This window comes from Mastomys coucha, unplaced genomic scaffold (assembly GCF_008632895.1).
Source record: "Mastomys coucha isolate ucsf_1 unplaced genomic scaffold, UCSF_Mcou_1 pScaffold7, whole genome shotgun sequence".
Classification (NCBI taxonomy): domain Eukaryota; kingdom Metazoa; phylum Chordata; class Mammalia; order Rodentia; family Muridae; genus Mastomys; species Mastomys coucha.
The window spans coordinates 24,787,068-24,812,281 of record NW_022196913.1 but is presented as its reverse complement, the minus strand read 5'-3'; the positions used below and the strand labels follow the sequence as shown (position 1 = coordinate 24,812,281).

At 41.5% G+C, this 25,214-nt stretch overlaps 1 pseudogene; it reads right to left on the bottom strand.

The window, feature by feature from the left end:
- Positions 1-170: 170 nt before the first annotated feature.
- Positions 171-21,587, bottom strand: LOC116082622 (annotated as a pseudogene).
- Between the last annotated feature and the right edge of the window lie 3,627 nt (positions 21,588-25,214).

Genomic DNA, 25,214 nt, shown 5'->3' with positions numbered 1-25,214 from the left:
CTCTGTGCTCCCCTCAGAAGCCCCACCATCCTTGATTCAGCCGTGTAGCCAACCTGATCATACCATCTTTTGCTATATTGATCATCTCCATAGTTACCCTGCATTTGAGAACCTCCTGGTTCTCCTTCTTTGGCCATCTAGTTTAGGGGCTTTTCCAGGTCGCAGTCATCTCAGTTCATGTTCTCACACAGAGGATTGGGACACTCCCAGGACCTGGCTCATCGTTGTCTGCCACCTCCACCTCTTCCACTATAGAATCTTCCCTGACCACTGCCACACTCTGCCACCTCCCCTACAGCCTCCACAGCCAATGGGTCCGCCTTGCCCGCAGTCTCCACAACCAATTCCACCACCCTGATTAAAATCTGCTCCACAGGTAGGAAATAAAACCTTGGCAGGGTTCTTAGAGAATTCTTCACTATGAAACCACTTGGTAGCCCCTTTCACAGAAGGTAGATCATCAAATGCAATTGTTGCCTCACCTGTCAGTTTGCCAGTTTCTCGGTATATATGCAAATCAATTATAGACTTTCTGTTTTTTTTGTTTTTTTGTTTTTTAAATCTGTCTTAATAATTCCATTCTGTTGGAAGCAATCAGCCATAGACCCAATTGTAACATTGGGTCTCACCCAGGCCTTACACAAAGATGGCGTTGTTGTCTAAATTATCTTGTTCGGAACTGTGATGTAATCCTTGATCCAGAGGCCCACCAGATTTATTGAATCTACTGTGGTCACTTCTGCCCATGCTACTTCCATGGCCTTTGGGTTTATAGGCACTACTGCCATGGTTGTAGCCACCTCCGTCACCCCTATCCACAGCCCCCCTCTGTTCTGCTGGTTCCCCCATAGCCACCACCACCCTCTGGTCTTGTACCACCACTAACACTGATGGAGGAGTAATATGAGCCCCAGTTGCCTTCACCACTTTCTTCCACTGCTGCTTATGTACTGGCTCTGCACTCCATAAGCCTAAATCAAGTTATAGAAGCTTTGCTGCTGTCCAAAGCTTTGTTGCTATCCGGAGTTGCTGTCAGACTGTTGGCTATTGCCTCTGCTCTGGGGCTGCCCACAGCCCCTGCTCTAAGGACTGCCACCTAATAACTTTCCCCAGATGCAGCTAGGAGCTGGCTGGCTGTTGGCCATAGGCAGGCTAGGAGGACTGCTGCTCTGCCTACATGATTGGGTAACTCAGGCTGCTGCCGTAGCATCCAGTGGAATCATGCTCCAGGAAGCTGTTATAGCCTGTGTTCCATGTCTGTCCATATGAAGAACCATAGCTGCTCTGACTGGTCATAACCAGTGTAACTCTACTGGTCATAGGGATGATTGCACTGTTGGGAATAGCCCTGCCCAGGATGAATAGGTTAGGATGCAGAGCTTTCAGTACTTGCTGGGTATAATTGTTTGAAGCCACAGCTGCACATACATGCTCACGCTGCTGACCTACAAAATCCAGATTACTTAGAGCTGAGCTATGAAGTATCTTTGCTATAACTTAGCTATGTCCTATTTGGATGTGAGGTCCATGCCTGTGGCGATGACTACCCTCTCAGTCACCCTTACCCGTGGCTTTAATTTCTTCCTTGACTCTATTGCTTAGTAACTTTTTTCAGTTTACAAACAATTGTTTTTAAAAGGCAGTATGTTGATAATATGACATTTTGGGGAAATTTGGTTGATATAATAATTGTTGTGGAGTTGTTGAAACCTGTCATGTAGCCTAAGAAATTGGTTTTTGAAAATATATTATGGGTGATTTTAATAACTGTAATTCACAACAGCTAGCTAGCTTGAAATACAATGTTATTAATAACATTAATTTTTAAAATCCATTCTAATTTATTTTTCTGTGTAATATTAATAAGTATAATATTAGATGCTTTATTTTAAATCAGTTCCTCCTGTTTCTAATAGGTTCTTCAATATTTTAATACCATATGATTCTGTGGATAGATTCAACAACACTTAAGACTATTTTATGTTTATTGTAGTTGTCTGAAAACATGCAGCCACTTTATCCTACTTCATTTCAGCTTTATCGATGGAGTTGCTGTCGCTGCCGTCCTACTCCATTCTGTCTTTAGTGTATCTTCTTCAGCCTCATCACTGTTTGCTTGATTTCTATTTCTCTTTCCTTCCACGTTATTATATTTTAACCTTTCTCAACTTTAAGTTTCTGAAAAATAATCACATGTAATTGTGGTTTACTTAGCTAAGATGTAATTTTCATTTCTAATACTTAAAGTTCACTTATTAGTATTCATTTTAATAATTAATTGTTTTCATTCTCATTTTGTCATTTTATTTTATACTTTTAAACATTTCCCTTATCTTTCCTAGCTTATTATCCTGTTTTTTCTTACATTGGCAAATAATGTCTTTCCCCATATTTTTTAGAAATTAACTTTTCATTAGTCAATGATTATATTCAAACCTGGAAACCTTTTAAATTTCTTTAAAAGTTCAGGGAATTGAAAAAATCCACACTTCTGTCTTCCTTCCTTCTTCCCACATTTCATTTTCCCTTACGTTTTAAAATAAAAACTGGACTTCCAACTTGGTTCAGTTAATAGTAGTGATTCTTTTTATGTTGTGAACATTAAGTTTAAAACTAATAATAGCTATTCAATCAACTTTTGCTTCAAGTTAACTTCAGTTGCTTATACTAAAGTGCTTGCTCTATTAATTCTGTGTATGTGGTGGATTAGATTTGTTTCCTCCGCAGAGAACTGTGAGCATGCTCAAAGACTGATGCCTAGCATGCAGGTCCTCAAGTGGGGCACCTTTAAGATGGAGGTCTACAAACTCAGAAAAAAAATCACCATATTCCCTCTCATATGAAGATTCTGACCTGTAGTGTGTGTGTGTGTGTGTGTGTGTGTGTGTGTGTGTGTGTGTGTGTGTATAAATATGAGTAAAAGCTGAAAAAGGAGTCCAACAGAGTAACAAAAGGGTGATGAGGAAGAAGGGAGTGTCCAAGGACACATAGGACATGATGTGAATACAGAGATGACATGAGGACACAGAGATGAAATGAGACTAATGAGTTACAAGGAGATACTAGGGTTAGTAGGAGAGTGGGGTGGGGGAAGAGGATGGAGAATCTACTAAAAAACAATTGGCTCAAAAGTGCCACAAAGATACATAACACAATGTATCTTGACTTAATAAATGAAATAAATGCTGTAGGAAAATCAAGTGGGTTAATAAAAGAGAGTGAAGTCATTAGTGTTTCTGCCTTCAAGGAGGAGTTAATTTGGTACAGTCTGCTCTTCAAGGGGACCCAGGTCTTCCCAGTACCTACATCATGGCTCACAGCCTTTTGTAACTCCAGGTCTAGGGAGTCTGATGCCATCTCCTGGTCTTCAAGGGCATTGTACACACGATATATAGATATGCATGTATACAGAACACACTCAAACACATAAAAGTAAATCTTTAATGTAGTTATGTGGAGTGAATTAGCTCATGGGAAATCAGGCTGTTAGAGCAGGGCCACTGCATGCACTCAGCTTTCTCTACAGTCATTTCCCTTCTTGCAACTCTACCATGTTGTAAGACAGCCAATCAGAGTCTACCCTGAATCCAAATTAATGAGAGCATCTGATTTGGAGCTGTCAGATTCCAAAACTGATCTCAGTAAGCTTTCTTTATAAAGTGCTACCTTCATATACTATTTTCTTTAGTTCTTGCTTTGCCACAACAACAACAACAACAACAACAACAAAAAAAACCCAGACTTAGTTCCATATTGAAAACATCATTCCATTAATACTTTAAAAGACACACACACACATATATATAAATATATATATTTTATAAATATATTTTATATACATAAACCATATATATGTATATATGTACATACATATATATGTATATACATATGTATACATATGTATGTATGTATATACATATGTATGTATATACATATATGTGTATGCATATATACATATATATGTGTGTATATATTTTTCAAGACAAGGTTTCTCTGTAGAGCCCTGGCTGTTCTGGAACTCACTCTGTAGACCAGGCTGGCCTCAAACTCAGAAATCTGCCTGCCTCTCCCTCCCAAGTGCTGAGATTAAAGGTATGTGCCACCACTGCCCAGTGGTTTAAACAATATTTTTAAGGCACAGTATGCGGTATGTAGGTGAGAAAGGTCTAGACCCTCCACATATCATATTTGCCTGGTGCTCTCTTATGATCATTCACCATTGTATTTTCTCCTCAAATGCAATGGTAATTCTTTTTTAAGTTAAATGACATTTTTAAAAATTCTCCTGTGAGATGAGCTAATTTATACTTGAAAAAGGCTTAATTTTAATTTCTAGATGTCTAATAACATTTTCTTCCATGTCTTTTGTGTTTGCCTTGTGAACATAGGAACTGGAGTTCAGTCCCTAGAATTCATATTTTAAATTTTGGGCATATTATTTATAATTACAGTGCTAAGAAACAGAGATAGGCAGATCCTTGGGGCTTGCTAGCTACCTAATCTAGTTTATTTAGAGAACTCCAGGCCAGTGAGAAGCCCTGACTCAAAAAACAAGGTTGATAAAAATGATTCCTGAGATTGACCTCTGGCCTGCACATGCGTGTGCACAAAGATGTTCACTCACTTGCAAATTCCTGTGCATCTACACATATACATGCACCCCACCCCCTACAGACACACAGAAGGGGATATTTTGTATTGTTTTATCTGAGCATCTCTGTTTCTTAGGATTGTAATTATAAATACCATGCCCAAAATTTAAAATATGGATTCTAGGGACTGAACTCCAGTACCTATGTTCACAAGGCAAACACAAAAGACATGGAAGAAAATGTTATTAGACATCTAGAAATTAAAATTAAGCCTTTTTCAAGTATAAATTAGCTCATAAAATAAATACATGATTTAGTTTTTCCATTAAAAGTAAACTTTCTGTTCATACTATTTCTGCAGTTTGCTTTCTTTGTGCAACAAGACATCATAAATATCTTCCTCTACAACCTTATTCAACAATTGAGATGAATATTTGAGTGTATGAGGCTTGAGTGTATTGGCCCTGCTATTTGTAATAACATCTGTGGAAGATAGTTGGTACATGTTTCATCAACTGCAATGGCCACCACAAAAAGCGCTTCAGCCACCTTATAGACATGATGAATACCTTCAAACTTATTTTATATGAAAATAGGTAGTCTTTATTCCTATGTAGATTTTAGGATGATTGTGAACTACTGGTAGAATAGGACTATAACTTGATATAAGACATCATTTTGGTCAAGGTCTGTTTGGGGAGCTCAGTAAAAGGCAAGGGAAACAAGGGAAATCTCTCTTTCCAGAAAGGACATGTACTAAGGAGCACCCCAGGACCCATAGATCTCATAATAAAGAATTCATACATTATAATTTTTAGTGTAGAAGATTCGTAAACAAATGAATGTAGTGTCATAGTAGCTGCCTGTGTGAGGAAGTATAAAATGATGAATATGATGCTCATGATCCACTGGATGCCATGATACAATAAGAAAATATTATATGAATAGTATCAAATAAACCAGAAAGCTTTTTTTTTAATGTGTACAATAGGCTACCCAGTAGAAGTCCTACAACTCCATATCGGTTCAGCCTCTATTTTGAATACAATGCAGAATTACTCATTCCAGAAGCCAGGCTCACTCACTTTGATTCTGTAGTTCCACCCTTCCAGTCCTTCAAGGTGGCCCGTTAAGGTATCTGCCCTCTACCGTACCCTCCAGTAAGAGTCCCATCTGTGTCAGTTGAATACAACCTGCTTGACTCACCCCACTGATCCACATGCTCTATACAGACTGTATGAAAGTCAGTGTGCTTACCTGTTACTGAGTGGGAGTCTGTGAACTTGGGACACTTTGTCTTACCAACCGGAGAGGCTCTAGGCCTCAATCCTTGCCTTTTCTTTCTCTTTTAATCTCTACTGGTTGACTAGACAGCCCTATTGCAGATAGCTTAACTTATTTTGCCTTCATGGCATATGACTGCCTTCTTACTAATACATAGACAATGTACTGCTTCTGCTGTTTCATGGATTTTGTTAATCGCCCCCTACTCTAACCTAGCTTACACACTTGAACCCGAATTTAATCACCATTTGACCTCTGATAGACAATGGCCATCTTGGTAGGAAGACACAAGATGCTGAATACAAGAGACACAGCAACATCAGCGAGGAAAACAAATTTTGCAGAAGGGATCATCACCATATTTGAACACTTGGATATTAAGTTATTCACTATGATAAAGAAAAACCCATCGAGGACATACTGTGAATACAGGTAACCATCAGGAGCATCATTGGGAATAAAAAGACTGCAAGACCAAACTAAAGGAAAAATACTGTTTCATACTGCTACCACCTGGATTCAACAATAACCAAGATTTTTGTAACATTTTAAAAAATGTTTCCATTTGTTTTTGTTTGTTTGTTTGTTTTTAATACATTTTAAAGTAATCTCATACTTTATGTCAAATTTACCCATACACACTGTGTCTAAAATAAGATGAGAGTCTCTTGCATTACCACCATCACACCTAACAAACAATAAAAACCATTGGTATCAGGAAATATTCAAAGTTGTGATCTGGTTCCTCTGAATGTCCCTAAGTGTCTTTTGCCTTGGCTCCCTGACTTCCCACATGCTCATTCTTTCCCACAAGAGCCTCTAACCCAGGGCAGCCTCATATGCACCTGTCCTTTTGCTTTATGACATCTGGCAGTCTTATAAATGTCTGTACTCGGTTTTCTAGCCTTTTGTCAACTAGCTTACCCTCCCTCTCACCTGCACTTTCTATAAATGGTTAGCTTTAAAGGGTCAAATAGACTTCCCTTCACCATTTTTGGAAAATCTCTCAGGTGGGGCTGCAAGACTCCCACTGGGTCACATCAAGAAGCGGAACATCTGGATAGGGTCACATCAAGAAGCAGAACATCTGGATAGGTGCTTGGAAACACCATGTTGGAGAGTAGTCTAGCTCTGCCTAACACAGTGATTCTACTGCTAGAGTTACTGCCAGACTGAGCTTGCCCTTCACAGACTGTCTTTTTTCTAGTGATGACAGCCATTGCACACCATTACACAAATCAGCTTATAAACTTACAACTTCACTAATCCAAATTTTCATGGTTAAGTAATCCTTTTGCTCATTGTCTGGGTTGCTTTTAAGGTACAGAATTCTTTTCAGATAATGAACATGTTTTTCAAATATGTTATCTGTATTTGGTTTTTGCCTCTTGTATAGGGAGAGATTCCTTCTATAAAGGTTTTCTATTGTTGCTGTTGTTTGTTTTTTCTTTTGGTACTATAGAAGTTTACTGAATGACTGTGATTTTATTTTCTACTTGCTTACTCAAGCAAAGACAAATAAATCTTTCTTTTCAGGTTTAGACTCCAGTCTTACATGAAAGGCAGACAAATGTGGCAGGCACAAGAGTTACAGCTGGAAAGTGAGCAAAGTTAATTCAAAAGGTCGGTAGGCTGAGGATTTCTACTCTGGGACAGCCCTGGCTTCTGCTCCTGACTCAGGGATTGGAGTGGAGGTGGGGTTTGAGTTCACCCTCTCCACAATCCAGACTGTTTCCTAATATTTATTTCTTTGTCATCAAAATTAGGGAAGGGAGGGGCTTAAAAACAAGGTCCTCCATATACCTCCTCAAGTCTTACAGTTTAGACAAGAAAACATTCACAGAAACGTGAGGCCATTTTTGAGCCATGCCTTTGGCTACAAGGCCACACAGTCTGAGTATGTGTCAAAACAGCAAAGCCATATGAGGCACGATAAGTTCTGATGCTGACTTAGCCATTTAAACATCGTGTGAATATCTTTTCCACCTTTTTCCCATTCCCAGATCTGCTGGAATATTTCAGATTCCTTCTCTGTAGGAGCAATACAAACTGTCACTATGGAAGAGGAGTCTTCATTAATTCCTTTATATATTTCCATTCCTTACTATGGTGGGTTGATTAAGAATACCTCCTATAAGCACATAGATTTGAATGTTTGAGGGGTGGTGGCACTATTAGGAGGTATAGCTATAGAGTAGGGGTCACTTTGCTGTAGGAGATATGTGATTAGGAGGGTGGCCTTTGAGGTCTCAGAAATTCAAACCAGTTCTCTTCCTGATGTCTGCAGATCAAGATGTAAGACACTCAGTTCCTTCTCTAGTACAATGTCTATCTTTAGCAAGAATTTTGGTTTTGTAAAAACACAGTTATGTTATGTTTTGTGATTATGTTTTTGTTTTAGTCATAGGTGTATTATTTTTGCCAACTGTAGATAGTTTATATTTGGAATTATGAGAAATTCCAAATTTAGTCTAGAAAAAGTATAAATGGGAGAGCCCAGAGAGGACCTGTGGTAGCTAGTCTCTGCTGCTGGTGGTCCCTGCTGCAGTGTTTGCTATTGCTGGATTGCTGGATTGCTGGATTAATGGATTGATAGATTGATGGATTGATGGATTGATGGTTGGAGATATTCTGACAACAGAGATTATACTTGCCCCAAGGAACTTGACAACCCTAATCAGCAGGAATTAATCCAAAGAGGTCTATGCCCCCTTAACCCTCTAACCTTCTTTCTCCCATACATAGTGTTAGGGGGTTAGAAGACATTGGGGTGGAATAAGAGTTGGAAGGATGGAAGATACAAGAACCCAATAAACTAGCAAAAAAGTTTGCCTATACTTGCCTGCATGTTACCATATTTCCCACCATGATGACAATACACTAAACCTAAGCCCCAATTAAATTCTTTTCTTTTTAAGAGTTGCTGTGGTTATGGTGTGTGATTGTATAATCTTGTCTCAGGGAGTGGCACTATTTGAAGGTGTAGCTTCGTTGGAGGAAATGTGTCACTATGGGCCTGGGCTTTAAGACCCTCATCCTAGTTGCCTGGAATCCAATCTTCTCCTAGCAGCCTTTGGATGAAGATGTAGAACTCTCAGCTTCTCTTGCACCATGCTGGCCTAGAGGCTGCCATGCTCTCACTTTGATGCTAGTGGACTGAACCTCTGAACCTGTAGACAAGCCCCAGGTAAATGTTGTCCTTATAAGAATTGCCTTGCTCATGGTGTCTGTTCACAGCAATGAAACCCAAACTAAGTTATAGTGTCTCTTCACACCAATAAAAACCCTAACTAAGACATTCATCAAGCTTCAAATTCTTTAGCAGTTCTACTCTTCTTTCCAAAAAGCAGTGTCCACAGAAAGGGGGAAAAAGGCTTACATCTTAGGTGAGGTGCCTCCCTGTCTCTTTCTTTGTGGTTTCTAAACACCCTCTATGTCATTTCCTTTTTACTTGCTTGTTTTGTGGCAGTAGAGATCAAGTCCTGAACCTAAAGTTTGCCAGGAAGTGTTCTACAATTTATGTACAACTATAGCCTCATCCTTTTATGTAGTGTAAATGTCTATTTCCAATAGCTCCTGATGTGGATTCTATTTCATATTGATAATCAACATCACCTGTCAATTAAAAGACAATCTATTTACAGTCACGAGACATCTTTGAACCATCCATAAGAGGAAAACACAGATTTCACCATTCCCCTCTCTGATTTCTGCTTTCCCTCTCTCTATTCTGCTCCAGGTCTTGTTCTCCTGAAGACCCGCCCTATAAACCTATTTAATTTCAACTCCTCGCACCCCTTCAGAAAGTTCCACTCATTATATTACTTCAAGATGTAAGTGCAGTTGGTGAATATACAAATCAAGAAGTTGTGTGGCCCACCCACTCAATCAAAGCTGGGCATGCACAAACCCCCCAAGGAGAAGATATCTGCAAGAAAACCTATTTAAAACTCCTGCTGGAGGGTGAACTTGAGAAGTGGAAATGGCGTGAGCTTGGCATCTATCTTCCTTCTCTGATTTCAGCTTTCCCGAGTCTCTGACTTCTCATTTATAGAGCGATAATAACAACATTGCTCTGGGTGTTACTGAAGAGCCACAACTAAATGTTCACCCAAATCCCTACACTATAGTAGCTTTCAAAATTTCCCATTTGCAAATCATTTATTAGAATCTGCCTTTCCACTGTGAAACTGGCTCAGAAGAGTAACTGTGAGAACCTGATAAAGTTGTACTTTAAGGACTTTACATTACTGTGCTGATGCTGTGACAAGCCTTTGAGGCTGGTATTATTATTATTTCTACGCAGCTGAATGGAGACCTCCCACACACAGCCTATTCAGGGGCCACCACAGCAAGAAGGTTCATTTCTTTTGTTAGACAGAGACACAGTAGCACACCAGGAAGGGGAAAGCTGTGGATGAGGCAGCTTACATTGCCCTGCTGGTTTCAAGGATCAGATGGTGGTCTATGTGGATAGTTTCTTTGGGTGTATTTGGTTTTCTCTGGCTGTTCTAAGGTGAAATGAAACTGAGGCAGCTGGCGTTTATTGCACACAGCCTGCCTTGTGCATTAGCTACAGAGGTTTGACTTCTTAGTTGTCAGGGAGCTGGAAAGTCAGCATTCTCATGTTGTATTCATTCTGGCCACGTACATGTTGTCTCTCAATCATTATATTGCCTTGAGCTGTCTGTATCTCCGTTCTCTCCACTGTAATGCTCAGGATGGCAGGCTAGGTAGAGAAAGGCTTCAGACACAGAGCTCCAAACAGAGGTCAGGTACACAACTGGACAGAAGAAGTTCCTTCTGTCTGATGTGCCTCCCCTTGCTGAATGTAGGAGCTCCATCAAGGGGCTTTGCCTGCTTTGCGTTATATTCCCTTATCTAGAAGAAGACAATTAGGAAAACAGCAACAACAAACCAGAAGCCAATTGTCTGACAGAGCCTTTATAGGAACCAAGCAGATAATGGTTGTAAAGAAACTGGCATAGACAAGACCTACTATATACGGGTTTTATGGTTTTGAGAGAACAAGCATACACTTTGTTTAAAAAATAAAGCTACATATAAAAGTACAGGAAGTGATGACTGGACAGGTAGTCGATAATTTATGTCCCCATATATTTTGGCTGCTGTTTCCTTTTAATAAGGAGATTGGAGATATTTGTCTGAAACATCTTCCAGACAGCTCTACTCTGAGTAAGGTGTTCTGGATGTATCTGCTCCCTCCTAATTATAGTAAAGTGTCTGAGGCCTTGTACATTATTTCTCCAATTTCTTTTCATTGAGATTGCAACAGCTCCAAGTCTTTTCTGCTGTGTTTCTTCTCCTGGCAGCCCCCACAGTGGCATCTGCTTTCTATTTACAGAGCCAAACCCACAGACAGTAAGCTGGTCTGATTAATCAGAAATTTCCATGGGAGGATAGACTCTCTCCCTCCCATCCCTGAACACAACAGCGAAGCTTTTACATTCAGCTCATGTCCCCCAAATTAAAGCATTTGGCCTTCACAGTTGGTGTATTTCAGGCCCATTCAGAAGCTGGTACCATGCCTGATGGAATTCCTGGTGACTGGTGCAGCTTCCTGAATTGTGTTGGGGAACAAATGGCCTAAATCTAATTTTGAAGAAGCATAAGCCAAGCCAATGGGAGAGTTGAAAGGAAGGTGCCTTTGAGTAATATTCCCAAGGAAGCAGCACCTACTTGGAAGGTTGGAGACCTCTGTGGAATAAAGGCTGAAACCTAGCATGGTATTCATAATAGAGACCTGCTTCTCCCAATGCTCGTGTCTGTCATGGAAACTACGGATGGACTGCAGCCTTGGAGAAGACATTGTTTGAGGGGTTATGCTATTTTAAAGGAATAATGAATACGAAGTGTGTTGCTAAGACTCTAGCCATCTCAAAAGCAGAATGGTTTTTTTCTTTAATAAATGTCCAGTCAAATAGTGTATTGATCCCCTAGTTGTAATCCAACAAAGCCAGGGGCATAGATTTAGCTGAAGTTATTACCAAAACTCGGGTCTTAATGACTACAGAGACCATGTCCCTGACTCTCAGCTGCTGCACTTCAGATATTCCCTGACCTCTTGTCCTTAAGATGGCTGGGCAGGATGCTGAGTAAGTAGGGTCTTTGAATTGTGCTGAGCTGTGTGTGCATTGAGGCTATTCAACAGTTTGTTTGTTTGTTTCTTTGTTTGTTTTGACAATCTCATTTGTTATGTCTGTGGAGTTTAGAGATGGGGATTTGCCTAAGTTTCAATGTGAACTTAGAACAATTCTCTGAGCCTGTGGTTTGTGGCACACTGGCCTGGAGGAAATGATCTGACCAACCACCAGGAATGAAAATAATGTGTCTTCTTTTCTGTGTTCTCGAATTCTCACCACAGTCCAAAATTAACTCTCTGGAGCCATTCAGCAATCAAATGGCAAGCCACAAAGTCAGCTCTGGCTTGTTTCCAGAGCAACTATTTCTCTTAACTACATCACATGGAACTGAACTGAGAAGTCTGCAAAGAGACACCCAATCTGCTCAAAAAGTCAAAAACTTAAAACTCTTGGCTACAGAGCTGCCATGGAGAGGGACTGGCAGGGGCAAGGCTGGCAGGAGAGGATAAGTGCTGGCAGAAAGCTCTAGCTTTGGCCCTTATTGTATTATCTTTTACTGTTTCTACTTTGGCTTCCTCTCTTGCTATTAAACCACCACCAGATCCAGGCAATCTAAGGCCTTCTTCTAGGTTCCACAGACATCTGCATGCACACGCACGCACGCTCACACACACACACACACACACACACACACACACACACACACGTGCGCTCATACACACACACACACACACACACACACACACGCACTATAAAACATTTTTTCAAAAAAAGAAAGATAAGTATAGATATCTGCATTTAGAGAAATGTGGATTGAACAAAATCAGATCAGGTTTCTTGACCTGGAGGAGGTCATAGAGGCATTAATATATTTATCCATACTGTGCATAGTCAGGATGGTACAGTGTTACCCATATGTAATTGATTGTTAAATATATTTATTTTTGTGGAATCACTGTTAGCAATCAGGCACATCCACAGTCAGCCAAAAGCGACTCTGCAACAGAGTTGACAAGCAGGCACCTTCACAGCTACCTCCCAGAGGAAACCTATGATAGGAACAAGACACATCTTCATTAGAGGAGACATATTGTTGCCTCTTTCCCATGTCCATTTGCCCATGTGCCACGACAATAAGAGCCATGTTTCCTCGTCCCCCACCCCTCTTCTCTTCTTTTCCCCCAGAGGCAGTCTCTGTACCTCTTCTCTTTAATAAACTTGCTATGTGAGACCTGTTGCACCATGTGATTTTGTCTGAACCCACAGCCTAGTTCCATCAGTGGTGCTGAGACTCAGATTCACTGATTCAGGGTTTCACTGAGTGCACCCTGCCACATGGGATAAGCCCACAGGCTGGGACTCTATCCCAACAAGTCTGCCTGCTGCTCAGGCTCACTTTCCAGCCATTGGATCACTAGATTTCTGCATTCAAACACTGGCAGATCAGTGAGTCCTCCAACCCCAGCATAAATGGCTCTTGAACCTGAGAGAATGATTGTTGATCTTCCAGCACTCCCCTGCTGTCCTTGCGGACAGAAGACCCCTCCCCAGCCACAGTCTTCACAGATGCGGCTGGCACCTTTCACTGACCCCCTCTACCTTGGGTGAAATTTCTCTCTTCTCCAGACATGGCTCCTCCTTTTCCTCTTGAGAATCCCAGTACTGGTGTTCCCTGTCTCCTGGGCATCTGTCATTGGTCCCTCATCATCACATGATGAACTAACTGGTAAGTCTGTTTGTACCATGTGTACTCTGTTGTCTTTCTATCTTCAAGACATCACAAGTGATAGAAAATAATAACCTTTTCTCTTCACCCATGGGAATTGCGTCTTTGTCCTTACCTCCAGGATCACCACTGGAATGTCTCCTGGAAAACCTCAAATGTTGGGCCCTATTTGGCCCTGGTTTGGGCCTTGAGGACAAACCCAAGCCTGGCTCTAGTTTTGTAAACTGTCTCAGTCACTTCCATACTGGAGTGACTCAGCACAACCTGCCTAAGCCTGCCTTTGTCTAGCTTCTGCTGAGTAGAGTAACCCTTCGTCAATTACTTTCCCCTCCCCCTACATCATCTCACCTCAGCAGAAAACTCCACCTCCTCTCTCAACCTTTTATAAAGAGAAGACTGATACATTAAAAGGAGTTCCTGCTTTGACAGACTCCCAGCTCCGGGTGGTGGGTGGTTATTCTCCGGAGGCAGGCGATCCAAGCCACGACACTCACCATCCCACTCAGCCCTGAGAGGCTCAGCTGAGCTGGGTTCTTTCCCTCTCACCTGGTTGTGCTGGTAGAGAGCTTGCCTGGCAAACCTTAAAACAAGCACCCAATCTAAAGACTTCCAGACTCATACACCTTTACTCATTAGATTTTGCCCCAATACACACTTAGACAATGATTCTAAATGGCCGTCCCACAGCACTTTTGATCCTAGTATTATTATAAGGGAACTGTACAACTATTGCCACAATCTGGAAAATGGAAGGAGGTTTCCCACATGCTTTCTCTTACCTTCACTCCAAACCTTCTCTTTGTTCTTGCTGTTCCCCAACTCAGCTCCTCCTTGCTGTGAAATCTCAGGTAGACTACACTTCCATTAACTTCCTCTGCTCCCCTTGCCTTCTTCAACTGCCCCTACTCCCCTGGCTAAGCTTCCTCTTCTTGCTTGGCTTCTCCAGAATCCTCCTGTCCCTCATCAGCTACAGGATGCTCTCAGTGTCCCCACCCTAGCACCTACTTTCAGTCTTCCAGTTATTCACTCTCTCTCTACAGCCAACTCCCTCCTTCTTCCCCCATCCAGGCTAACATAGCTTTGGTTCTTCTTTGCAGGATGTTGCTGTGGTGAATGGTCTAGTTAGGGTACATGTCCACTTTTCATTCAGTGAACTTTCTCAAATAGAAATAAAAGACTGGATCCTATACCTCTAACTATTCTAACCTTTATTAAATAATTTTGGTGTATCACTCAGTCTTATAGGCTGACTTTCCATGATAGACACGTGATTCTCAAAAACGATGTACTTCTCTGAATTTGGGAGCAGGCTAGAGTACATGCAGATGGAATACATGAAACTAATGCAGCATACCTGTTTGTATCTGAGGCAGTGCCAGACCAGGATCCCCAATGCAATATCATACCCTAGGTGGCATTTTAGCTAGAGACCAATTTATAATTTACCTATTGGCTGGTCTCCATAAGGCTGCCCTTAAGCCAATAAATTATGAAAAACTCCAAGAGCTCATCCAGGACAAGCAAGAAAACCCGTCAAAATTTTTAGGGCACCTTACAAAGACCCTCTTACATTTTACTTACCTAGACGCTGAAAACCCAGAAGGTAAACAATTCCTGATGACCTATTTCTTTTCCTAAAGCTACCCTGATATTAGGGTCAATCTTAAATGCTTGAAGAGAGGATCCCTAATTCTACAGGCAGAAGTCTTATAACTGACCTTTAAAGTATACCATGAGAAAGATGAGAAGGCCTGCAAATAAAAATACTATATACTGGCCAAGGCTGTTCAACCAGCTTTGCAGATTCCAGGAGCTTCTTGGCCTCCTAAGATTCAGGATTCACTAGCTCCCTGTCTCAAATTCGATCATCAGGGTCACTGGACATGGACTTGTCCTAACCCTCACAAGCCACTGGGGCCATGTCCAAAGTACTATCAAGAGGGACATTGGGCCACTAATTGACCTGTTGTCCCTCATGGCACATGGAGATCACTCCCAGATTGCCCTACAGCTGATCTCCTTCTGGCCATGGATGGTTAAAAGGTTCTGAGCTCCTTAACCCAACCACCACCATCACTAACAGAAAGTCCTCGGTAGTCATTACAGTATCAGGAAAACCCACCTCCTTCCTTTTGGACACTGGCACCACTTACTTGGTCTTGACTAAGTTTTAGGGACACATCTCTTCTCGTTTCCCTATTGTCACAGTAGGTGGGGAACCTTACAAACCTCACCAGACCCTGCCACTTAGGTACATTTTAGGCATGCTCCTCTCACCTATTCTTTTCTGGTGGCACCAATGTGTCCCATCCCCTTATTGGGAAGGGATCTTCTAGCCAAAGTGGGAGCCTCTATTTCTTTGGCTCCCTCCTTTTACCTAAACTCAAACTTGTCAAGCAGCCCCTCTCCACTTTCTTTTATCTATCCAACCTACTGACTCTAACAAGTCATTTCATTTGCCAGCCTCCCAGCTGGACCCCTGAGTCTGGGACATCCAGAACCCATCTGTTTCTAAACACTATTCCCCTCTTGTCCTCCAATTACAGGGCCCTATCCAGTACATCACCCAAGCTCAGTGTCCTCTCACTCTTCAGAGCCTCAGGGAACTTAAGCCTTTTATCTCTAACTTGTTAAGGAAAACAAAAACAAAAACAAAAGCAAAAAACCTCCATCTTACTTCTTCCCTCTTTAACACCTGCATACTTGCAGTTAAAAAACTCAATGGGACCTATGACCTGGTTCAAGATCTCTGGCTCCTTAATTCTTCCAGAATTCCTCTCCATCCTGTTGGGACTAATTTTTTTTCTTTTGCAGAGTGGCTGTAGAAGAGGAACACTTAGGGAGGAGCAGGTGGACAGAGTGTTCTGTGACTAATTCTTACACACTTCTTTCACTATCTCCTCATAGACTTCTTATTTCTCAGTCCTAGATGTCAAGGACACATTCTTCTTTATCCCCCTTGATGCCCAATCATAAATCATCTTTATCTTTACCTGGACTGAACCTGACACCTACTTCTCTACCCAACTTACCTGGATTGTTGTACCTCAAGGATTCTTAGAGAGTCCATACCTACTTGGCCAGGCCTTGGCTTCTAACTTACTCTCTTTGTCTCTCCCTAGATCTAAAATTATTCACTCATAAGATTATTATTCATTGATGACATTCTCCTCTGCAGTCCTCACTCTAGAGATTAGTCAATACCACTACCCTTTTAAATTTCCTGTCCAGCAGAAGTTATAGAGCCTCACCTTCTAAGGTTCAATTGTCCACTCCTCAGGTTACCTTCTTAAGACTAACAATTACTCCAGCCCACAATGCCATTACCTTAGATAGAAAACACCTAATCCAGTCTCTATCAGTCACCTCTACTAAAGAGTAGATTTTTATCATTCCTAGGAACAGCTGTATATATATATATATATATATATATATATATATATATATATATATATATATATACACATATACACACATATATATATATATGTGTGTGTATATATATATGTGTGTGTGTGTGTGTGTGTGTGTGTGTGTATATCCCCCCCCACCCTGAGTTCTTTCCTTTTCCCTCCTTTCCTGCCCTTTATATGAAACAGCCTTAGCCCCCCCTACCAAGAACTTCTTTTCAAATCTGTTACTAAGCCCTTTCAGAGGCTCCAACAGGCCTACCTTTGGGCCCCAGCCTTATACCTCTCAGACCTAACCCTTCTCCCTTTATGCAACAGAAAAATATGGATATGCCCTGGGAGTTCTAGGTCAATAACTCAGCACCTGTAGCATACTTGTCAAAAAAATTAGACCTGACCATCCAGGGATGGACACCCTGCCTATGTCCAATACCAGCTGCTAGACTTCTTTTTTGAGAATCCAAAAAACTAATCATCTATTGCCATCTTCTCTCATAACCTGTCCCAGCTCTTTACTTACAAAAATTTACAGACTCGATCTCCCTCTAGGGTTCTTTCCCTTTAAGTAGCACTAATAGAAAGAAGACTCTATACTTTCCAATCATACCCATCTCTCAGTATCTCAAATCTTCTTCCTTGGCCCAGTGCTGACCACTCCCTATCTCATTCCTTCACTGAAACCTTAGAGATAATATCGCCCCATCCCTCACACATGCATAAGGGCATATTGTCTCAGGCCATCTATACCTTGTATATATAGAGAAGGCAGCTCCTTTATACACAAAGTGGCCCAAAGAGCTGGCTATGCCATAGTGTCAGATACAGAGGTGGGTGGTTGCTGCATGGGCCCTTCCTGCCCACAACACTAATCAGCAGGCTGAACTAATAGCTTCTACCTGTGCCTCTCAATTGGCACAGGGACAATCCCTAAATATCTGTTCAGACTCTATGTATGCCTTCCACATTCTCCTGTCCCATAATGCTATCTGGAAAGAGCAAGGCTACTTGAGGCAAAAGGAGGATCAATAACTAATGCAAACCAAATTACAGCCATGCTAAAAGCCTCCCATCTCCCCACAGCGATTGGAATTGTCCACTACTGGTCCCACCAAACAGATGACTCTATTACTCCAAGGGAAACAGCTAGGCTGATGAGGCAGCTAGAGCTGCAGCCTCAGGGCTTAGAGTAGTTTCACCTGCCACACTACAATCCCATGACACTTGTCAAACTCTGTCCTAGCTACACCAGCTCTTTCCTCCTAATAGCCAAGCCTTATCTTACTTTGTTAAAAACCACCGACAGCCTACCCCTGAGGACTTGAGTTTCTTAAAATCTATCATAGAATCTGTTTTTTGCAAAATCTGTCAGATGTCAGACCAAACCCCAGATATCATAGCCCCCATTTTCCCACTCAGCAGGCTAGACTGTCCCTCAGTGGGATTGACTGGTTGTCGCGACCACCCTTGACCAGCAAGAATGACGCAGCACACTCTCGGGCTCTTCTCCAGCAGTTTATTCAGGAACCTTGAAGAATCTTCTGACTGACCACGAGGAAAGCCAACCCACAGGTTAAATACTGTATGGTCAGCCACCCAGGTAAAGCCACGTGGTGCTATCTAACAGGCCCACATAGGGGAAGCAAGCCAGTTGACTCAGCCCATAACCAAATAAGGAGTTGTTTACTTCAAGAGTGCTCGCCATCAGACTGGCGGGGGGCGGCGGCCAGCGCCATCTTTGAGGTGTGGCGCTTCGCAGCTCTCCACAACTGGTAACTTGAATTTACCCACATGCTCTCTCTTAAATGGGCTAAGTACCTCCTGGTCTTGGTGGACACCTTCTTGGGGAGTGGTGGGGGCAGATAGAGGCATTCTCCACCACCAACAAAAGGACTCAGACATTCTCTGATCTCCTCCTCTATGAGGTCATCTCTCGATTTAGCCTCAGCCTCTCTCTAGTCAGACAGTGGTCCTGAATTCATCTCCCAAGCTTTTCAAACCCCATCTAATGCCTACAACAACCCATAAACATTTTCATATTTCATATCACCCTCAGTCCTTAGAAAAGATAGAACAGACAAGCCATTCCTTAAAAACTACCCTTGTCAAACTGTCAAAGGAACTTTACCTCAGTTGGGTAAAACTCCTACAACTGGCTCTTTTCAGGCTATGGACTTGCCTCCAAGTGACCTTTTTTCATCTCTTCCTCTGAGGTCATGTATAGACAACTGGTTCTGACTCCTAGTCTTTCATTCAAACCCTCCCCCTCCATGATCACTTCCTCACTTTCTTACTCTGTCATCTCTGTTCTCTCTTATGAAACTTTACTGACTGCCATCTACCACAGCCACATGCTATCTCCTGTCCACTTTCTATCAACATCGGAGATCAGGTCCTTCTCTCCCCTCCAGACCATTGCTCCTCACTCCTTTCTCCTAAATGACAGGGCCCCTTCAAGGTAATTCTCATAATTCCCACAGCTGCTAAGCTTGAGAGACTCTCTCATTGGGTTCACCTACCTGACCTGAAGCCCTTTAACCCTCCATCTCAAAATAACTTCTTACATATCAACCCCAACAGGACCCTCCTTCCTTAAGCATCAGAAGAAATTGAGACCAACCAATTTGCCTCCAATTCCAGAAGAACAAGGCTCCTCTCCAGGAGCTGTGCTAGACCCTACTAGATTGGATAAGGGTTCCTCCTCCTCCTCTTCTTCCTCCTCCTTCTCTTCCCCCTCCAGTTCGTTTCTATCCAGGGCAAACCTTACATGTGGAGATTCCAAAATTCAAGAAAACCTCACTTATGACAATCTTTCCAAATAGGGTCAGAGAATTGTTCTTTAGCCAGATGCCAGAAGCAGACCAAAATTCCCATAACCCCTATATTCATCATTCCTTCCAAACATGACCTTTTTATTTGCTTCATTTTTGACTAGACAAACGATTATTGTAAGAAATGGCCAGACAGATGTGGGGGCTGCCAGTATGGGTCTTGTCCATTACATATATTAGCATCGCAGACCAATCACCTCCTCTATCAGTGACACAAGACTCTCTCTTCATCTATATACAGGATACATGTAATCCTAGGTAGGAAACGGGAATTGTTAGCAAACTTTACCACAGTAACAAGTTGGGGGTCCCAATAAGCATGATTCATATACAAAGAAAATATGTCTTAGTTACACAACCCACAGAGATAGGGGAAGTAATTAACCACTTCTCCAAGGTCATTACTTCTTTGACATTCCCTCTCCTAGATAGTACTAACCTGTTATTTTGCCTTCTGCTCCAGACTCTGGCCTCATTCTATCAGTTCCTTAACATCACCCAACCTGGCCTTTTTGGAGATTGCTGGTTATGTGTGTCCCTGGAACTGACTCACAACTGAAACTTACAAGTGGCTTGCTTTGCCTTTCACTAATTGCCCTGACCCTGGCATTGCCACGACCCCCTACCTTTTCTATGTGACCCTCTTTGGCATAGCAGACTGCTTTAAGGCATCTGAGATGTCACATTCCATAGGAACGTTAAGTTTTCTAGACTGTAACAAAACCATAACTCTCAATACCTCATCTGTACCACAGTGTCCTACATGTCCAAAACATGCTGATTCTTTGTGGTACTCAGGTGTATCATCATCTACCTGCCGCCTGGCCAGGAGTCTGTATACTTGTGTTTTAATTCTCTAAATTAGGGGTAATAAGCAGAGAGGATCCCCTACCAATTCTGGCTGTGTACTCAATAGCTGTCCAGCATAGCAAAGGGGCAATTCAAATCCTGCCCCTTCTGGTATGGCCAATGCAGGAGTAATTGCAGGTGTTGTGATATTAAATGCTGTGACATTGTGACATTCAGGCATCTTCATAGCCAGCTCCTGAAGAATCTGACAAAATCACACTGTGCAGTTCTCAGATGGGAGGTTTGTTAAGCGGCATGGGTACAGACGCTGCCCCTGGGGTAAGGAAGGAAAGAAGGGTGGGGGAAGGGAAAACTTAGCTTTTTATTAGGGTCATGGTATAATGTAATATTTGTTTCTTTGTTAAAAAGAAAAAAAGAAAACGCACTAAACATATTAGAAATAGAGAAGAAAATCCTTATATAGAAATGACACGGTCTAACAAAAAGAAAGCCCTAAAGAAGCCATAACAACAACAATTTAAAAGTGCTCAGTGGGCAAAGCACCTGTCATATGAGTGTGGAGACCTGACTTCAAATCCCTAGAACCCATGTCAGAGTACATGTCTATGATCCTAGCACCCCTACAGTGAGATGAGAGACTGGAGAATCCCAGGAAGCTCCTAGGCCAGCTAGCCCTAGCCTGGCTTTTCAGGAGCAAACAATATCAACCCCAACACTAATGGGGGCAGAGGGACATGTTAGTGCTTACAGACGAACTGAAAACAGAGCATACCTGCCCCATCTTTACCACTCCTTTTGTCTCTACAGTTCACCCCTCTGTTCACGTTCCCCATCTCCATATTCTATAAAACCAATACTACTTTATCATGGCTTTGATTCTCTTTCTTTATAGTCATACCCTCAATAATTAATACATTAGCAAGCACATTACTGCCATTGCTCATTTACTCTCTGAAATGATTGCTACTTAAGGAATGATAAGTTTTCTCCATTTTCATAGTTAGACTACCGCTTGATAGTGACTGTTGTTTCAGATAGTATTTACTGTTGGTAGGAATCTAGAACTGGAGCCCGGCTCCCTGGAAAACAGTCTAACAGAAGAAAGGAAAGGATGGGCCAAACCTACCACTAGACCCTCCTGCACAATGCAAACATTTCCACTGGAAAAGATGACAAATGAAAAGGAAGTTAACTGATGAAACTGATGGAAGTTGAGATATATGCATCTCAATGCAAAAGCACAAATACCATGAAAAGCCAAGATAACACACATCATTCCCAAATTACCAGTCTCAACATTAACAGTGAAAAAAGAGACTGTCCTAGATGAAATTCCAAACAAAACATTCCAACAAATTGTGAAGATATTAAGAGAATTCAGAGAGAAAACAAAATCCTAAAGAGCTTAATGAAATAAAGAGGTCAATGTATGATATGAAAATGGAAATTAAGAGACAGATGGTGGTTGTCCTCTGAGAGGCTTCACCTACTAGCTGACTCAGACAAATACAGACACCCACAGTGATGGGGCTTGGGGACTTTTATAGAAGAACAGAAAGAAGGATTGCCAGCCCCAACTAGGATAGAAACTCCACAGGAAGACCAACAGAGTCAACTAACTTGGAACCTTGGGGTTCTCAGAGAATGAACCACCAACCATAGAACATATATGAGCTGAATCTAGGCCTCCTTGCATATATGTAGAAAGTGTACAACTTGGTCTTTGTGTGGTTCTCAAACAACTGGAGCAGGGGATATCCCAAAAGCTGTTGCCTGTATGTGGGATGTGTTCTTCTAACTGGTCTGCCAGATGTGCCTAGCCTCACAGAGACTTGAAGTGCCAGAGTGGGGAGAATACCCAGGGGGGCTCCACCCACTCAGAGGAGAAGGAGAAGGGGGATGGGTAGAAGGGTTGTGGAAGGGGGTGACCATGAGAGGACAAAGAGAAAGATGTAAAATGAGTAAGTAAAACAAATTAAATAAAAAATAAAAAATAAAATTAAAGAGGGGAATGGGAGGAGGAAGGGAGGGAGGGAGGGGGAGAGAGAGAGGAGTGAGAAAGAGAGAGAAAAGAGAGAGAGACTGGAATTGAAAACCTCAGTGAATTGAACAAAAATCTCAGTGAAAACCTTCCCCAGTAGAATGGATCACAGAAAGGACAGACTATCAGGGTTGGAAGACACATTAGAGGAACTGGACCATTCAATGTATGACACAGACAAATTAATAAAACTCTGTGGATGGAACATGTGAGATGCTTGAGAGATCTTGAAAAGACACAATCTATAAATTAAGTGCATTGACTAGAACACCAAATAGATAGGACCAGAAAAGAAAATCCATTATCACTGTATAATTAAAACAATAAATATTAAGGATAAAAAGCAACAAAAGACCATACTGAAAGCTACAAGAAAGAAACACAAAGTCATAAATCAAGGCAGACCCATGACAATAACAACTGATTTCTCAACAGAAACTAAAAGCTAGAAGAGCTTAGAACAATGTATTTTCAGTTTTAAAAGACTCCGACTACCAACCCAGACTATTTTGTGCAGCAAAACTGTCTGCCACGATTGAAGGAAAAAAGAAAAATTTTGCACAATAAAAGCTGACTTAAGTAATTTATGACCATGATGTCTGCTTTATATTGACTACTGGAAAGAATTCTTCAGGTTGAAAATAATAATAAATAAATCCAAAAGGCTACAGAGGAAAAAGAAACCCAAGAGATTTTAGAAGGGAAGTTAAACAAACAAGGATTAGAAAAAACACCAGACACTATAAAATCAACAAAATGACAAACCTTTCAATAATAACTCTGGTTATTAGTGGTCTTAATTCCGCAATAAAAGACAAGCCAATTGGATCAAAAAACAAGATCCACCTATTTGTTACCTTTGAGAAACATGTCCTACCATGGAAGAGAATACCTTAAGGTGAGAGAAAAAAATGCGTTTCAAGCAAACGGAATTAGAAAATGAGTGCAGATAACTATAATATCTGACAAAAAGGATCTTAAACAAAAGTTATTTGGAAGAAATGAAGAAGTTCACTTCATATCGACTAAGGGAGCAACCATCAAGAAGGCAGTGTAATTATAAATACATACTTACCCATCACCCAGTTTGATAATAAAAAATACTTCTAGATATAATGTCAGATTAATCCAACACAATAAATAGTTTAATTTCTGATTCTCACCATTAGACACATCATCATGACAAACAAGTTAGAGAAACACTGGCGTTAAGTGACATCATATATTAACTGGCTTTTACAACTACATGTTACATTCATACGCCGCAGAATATGCTTTCTTCTTAGAAACCTTAGCACTTTTCCTAAAAGAAATCAGATAGCCTGACAGAAAGCAAGTCTCAACAAACAAAAGGAAATTGAAATAACTTCTTATATCCTATCTGACCACAGCTAAATAAAGCTAGAAACATACACACACCCAGTCTAATTTCATGTACATTAAAACAACACATGTTTAAATGATTGATGGAGTAATTTAAAAATCAAGGAGGGACTGCCGTTTTCTAATTCCAGTGCTGCCTGTCACTCACAGAGCTCCAGCAGGGAGAAGCGGTAAATAAGGTCCTGACTGGTTCAGAGCCTACTGCCTGCAAATCCACAGTGGGTAAAGTAACTGGCTACAAAAGCTGGTCGCAAGGGTGCGCCCTCTCCTGGAGGGGTGAAGAAACCTCATGGTTACAGGCTGGTACGGCAGCACTCTACAATCAGACACTCTCAGAAGGTTGTCAAACTTCCAATTCGCAAACTCCCCTTACAGCATCTAGTGTGAGAAAATGCTCCGAATTTCAGAACAGGTCTGTTTTACCAGAGTGGATGACGTCTTTGAAAAATACCAACTTGTGTGCCAAACCCTGCAATAATTATACCAAAGGATAACTAGCTAGGAGGCTGCATACATGAAGAATGTGTGTAATAATCTACTATAAGGGAAACATTTCATTCTCCAAACACGCATACTTTTCTGTTCTTCCTGTTATCAGTAGTCCTGAATGTTCAATTTCTCCCCATGGGCTCAAAAGGTACCTGTCTTAGTTAAGATTACTATTGCTGTGATGAAAAACCACAAAGAAAAGCACTTGGGGAGCAAAGGGTTAATTTGACTTGTGGTTCCATATCACTGTTCATCACTGAAGGAGGTCAGGGGCAGGAACTCAAGCAAGGCAGGAAGGGGAGGCAGGAAGCTGTTTCAGAGGCCAGGAAGGAGAGCTTCTTACTGACTTACTTAGGCTTGTTCATCCTGCTTTATTATAGAACCCAGGACCTCCACCCCACTGGTGGCATCGCCAACAATGTGTTGTGCACTATGTATGAATCACTAATTAGGAAAACATTCCACAGGCTTGCCGACTGCCTCATATTATGGAGGGAATTTCTCAGTCAAGGTTTCCTCCTCTCAGATGATTCTACCTTGTGAAAAG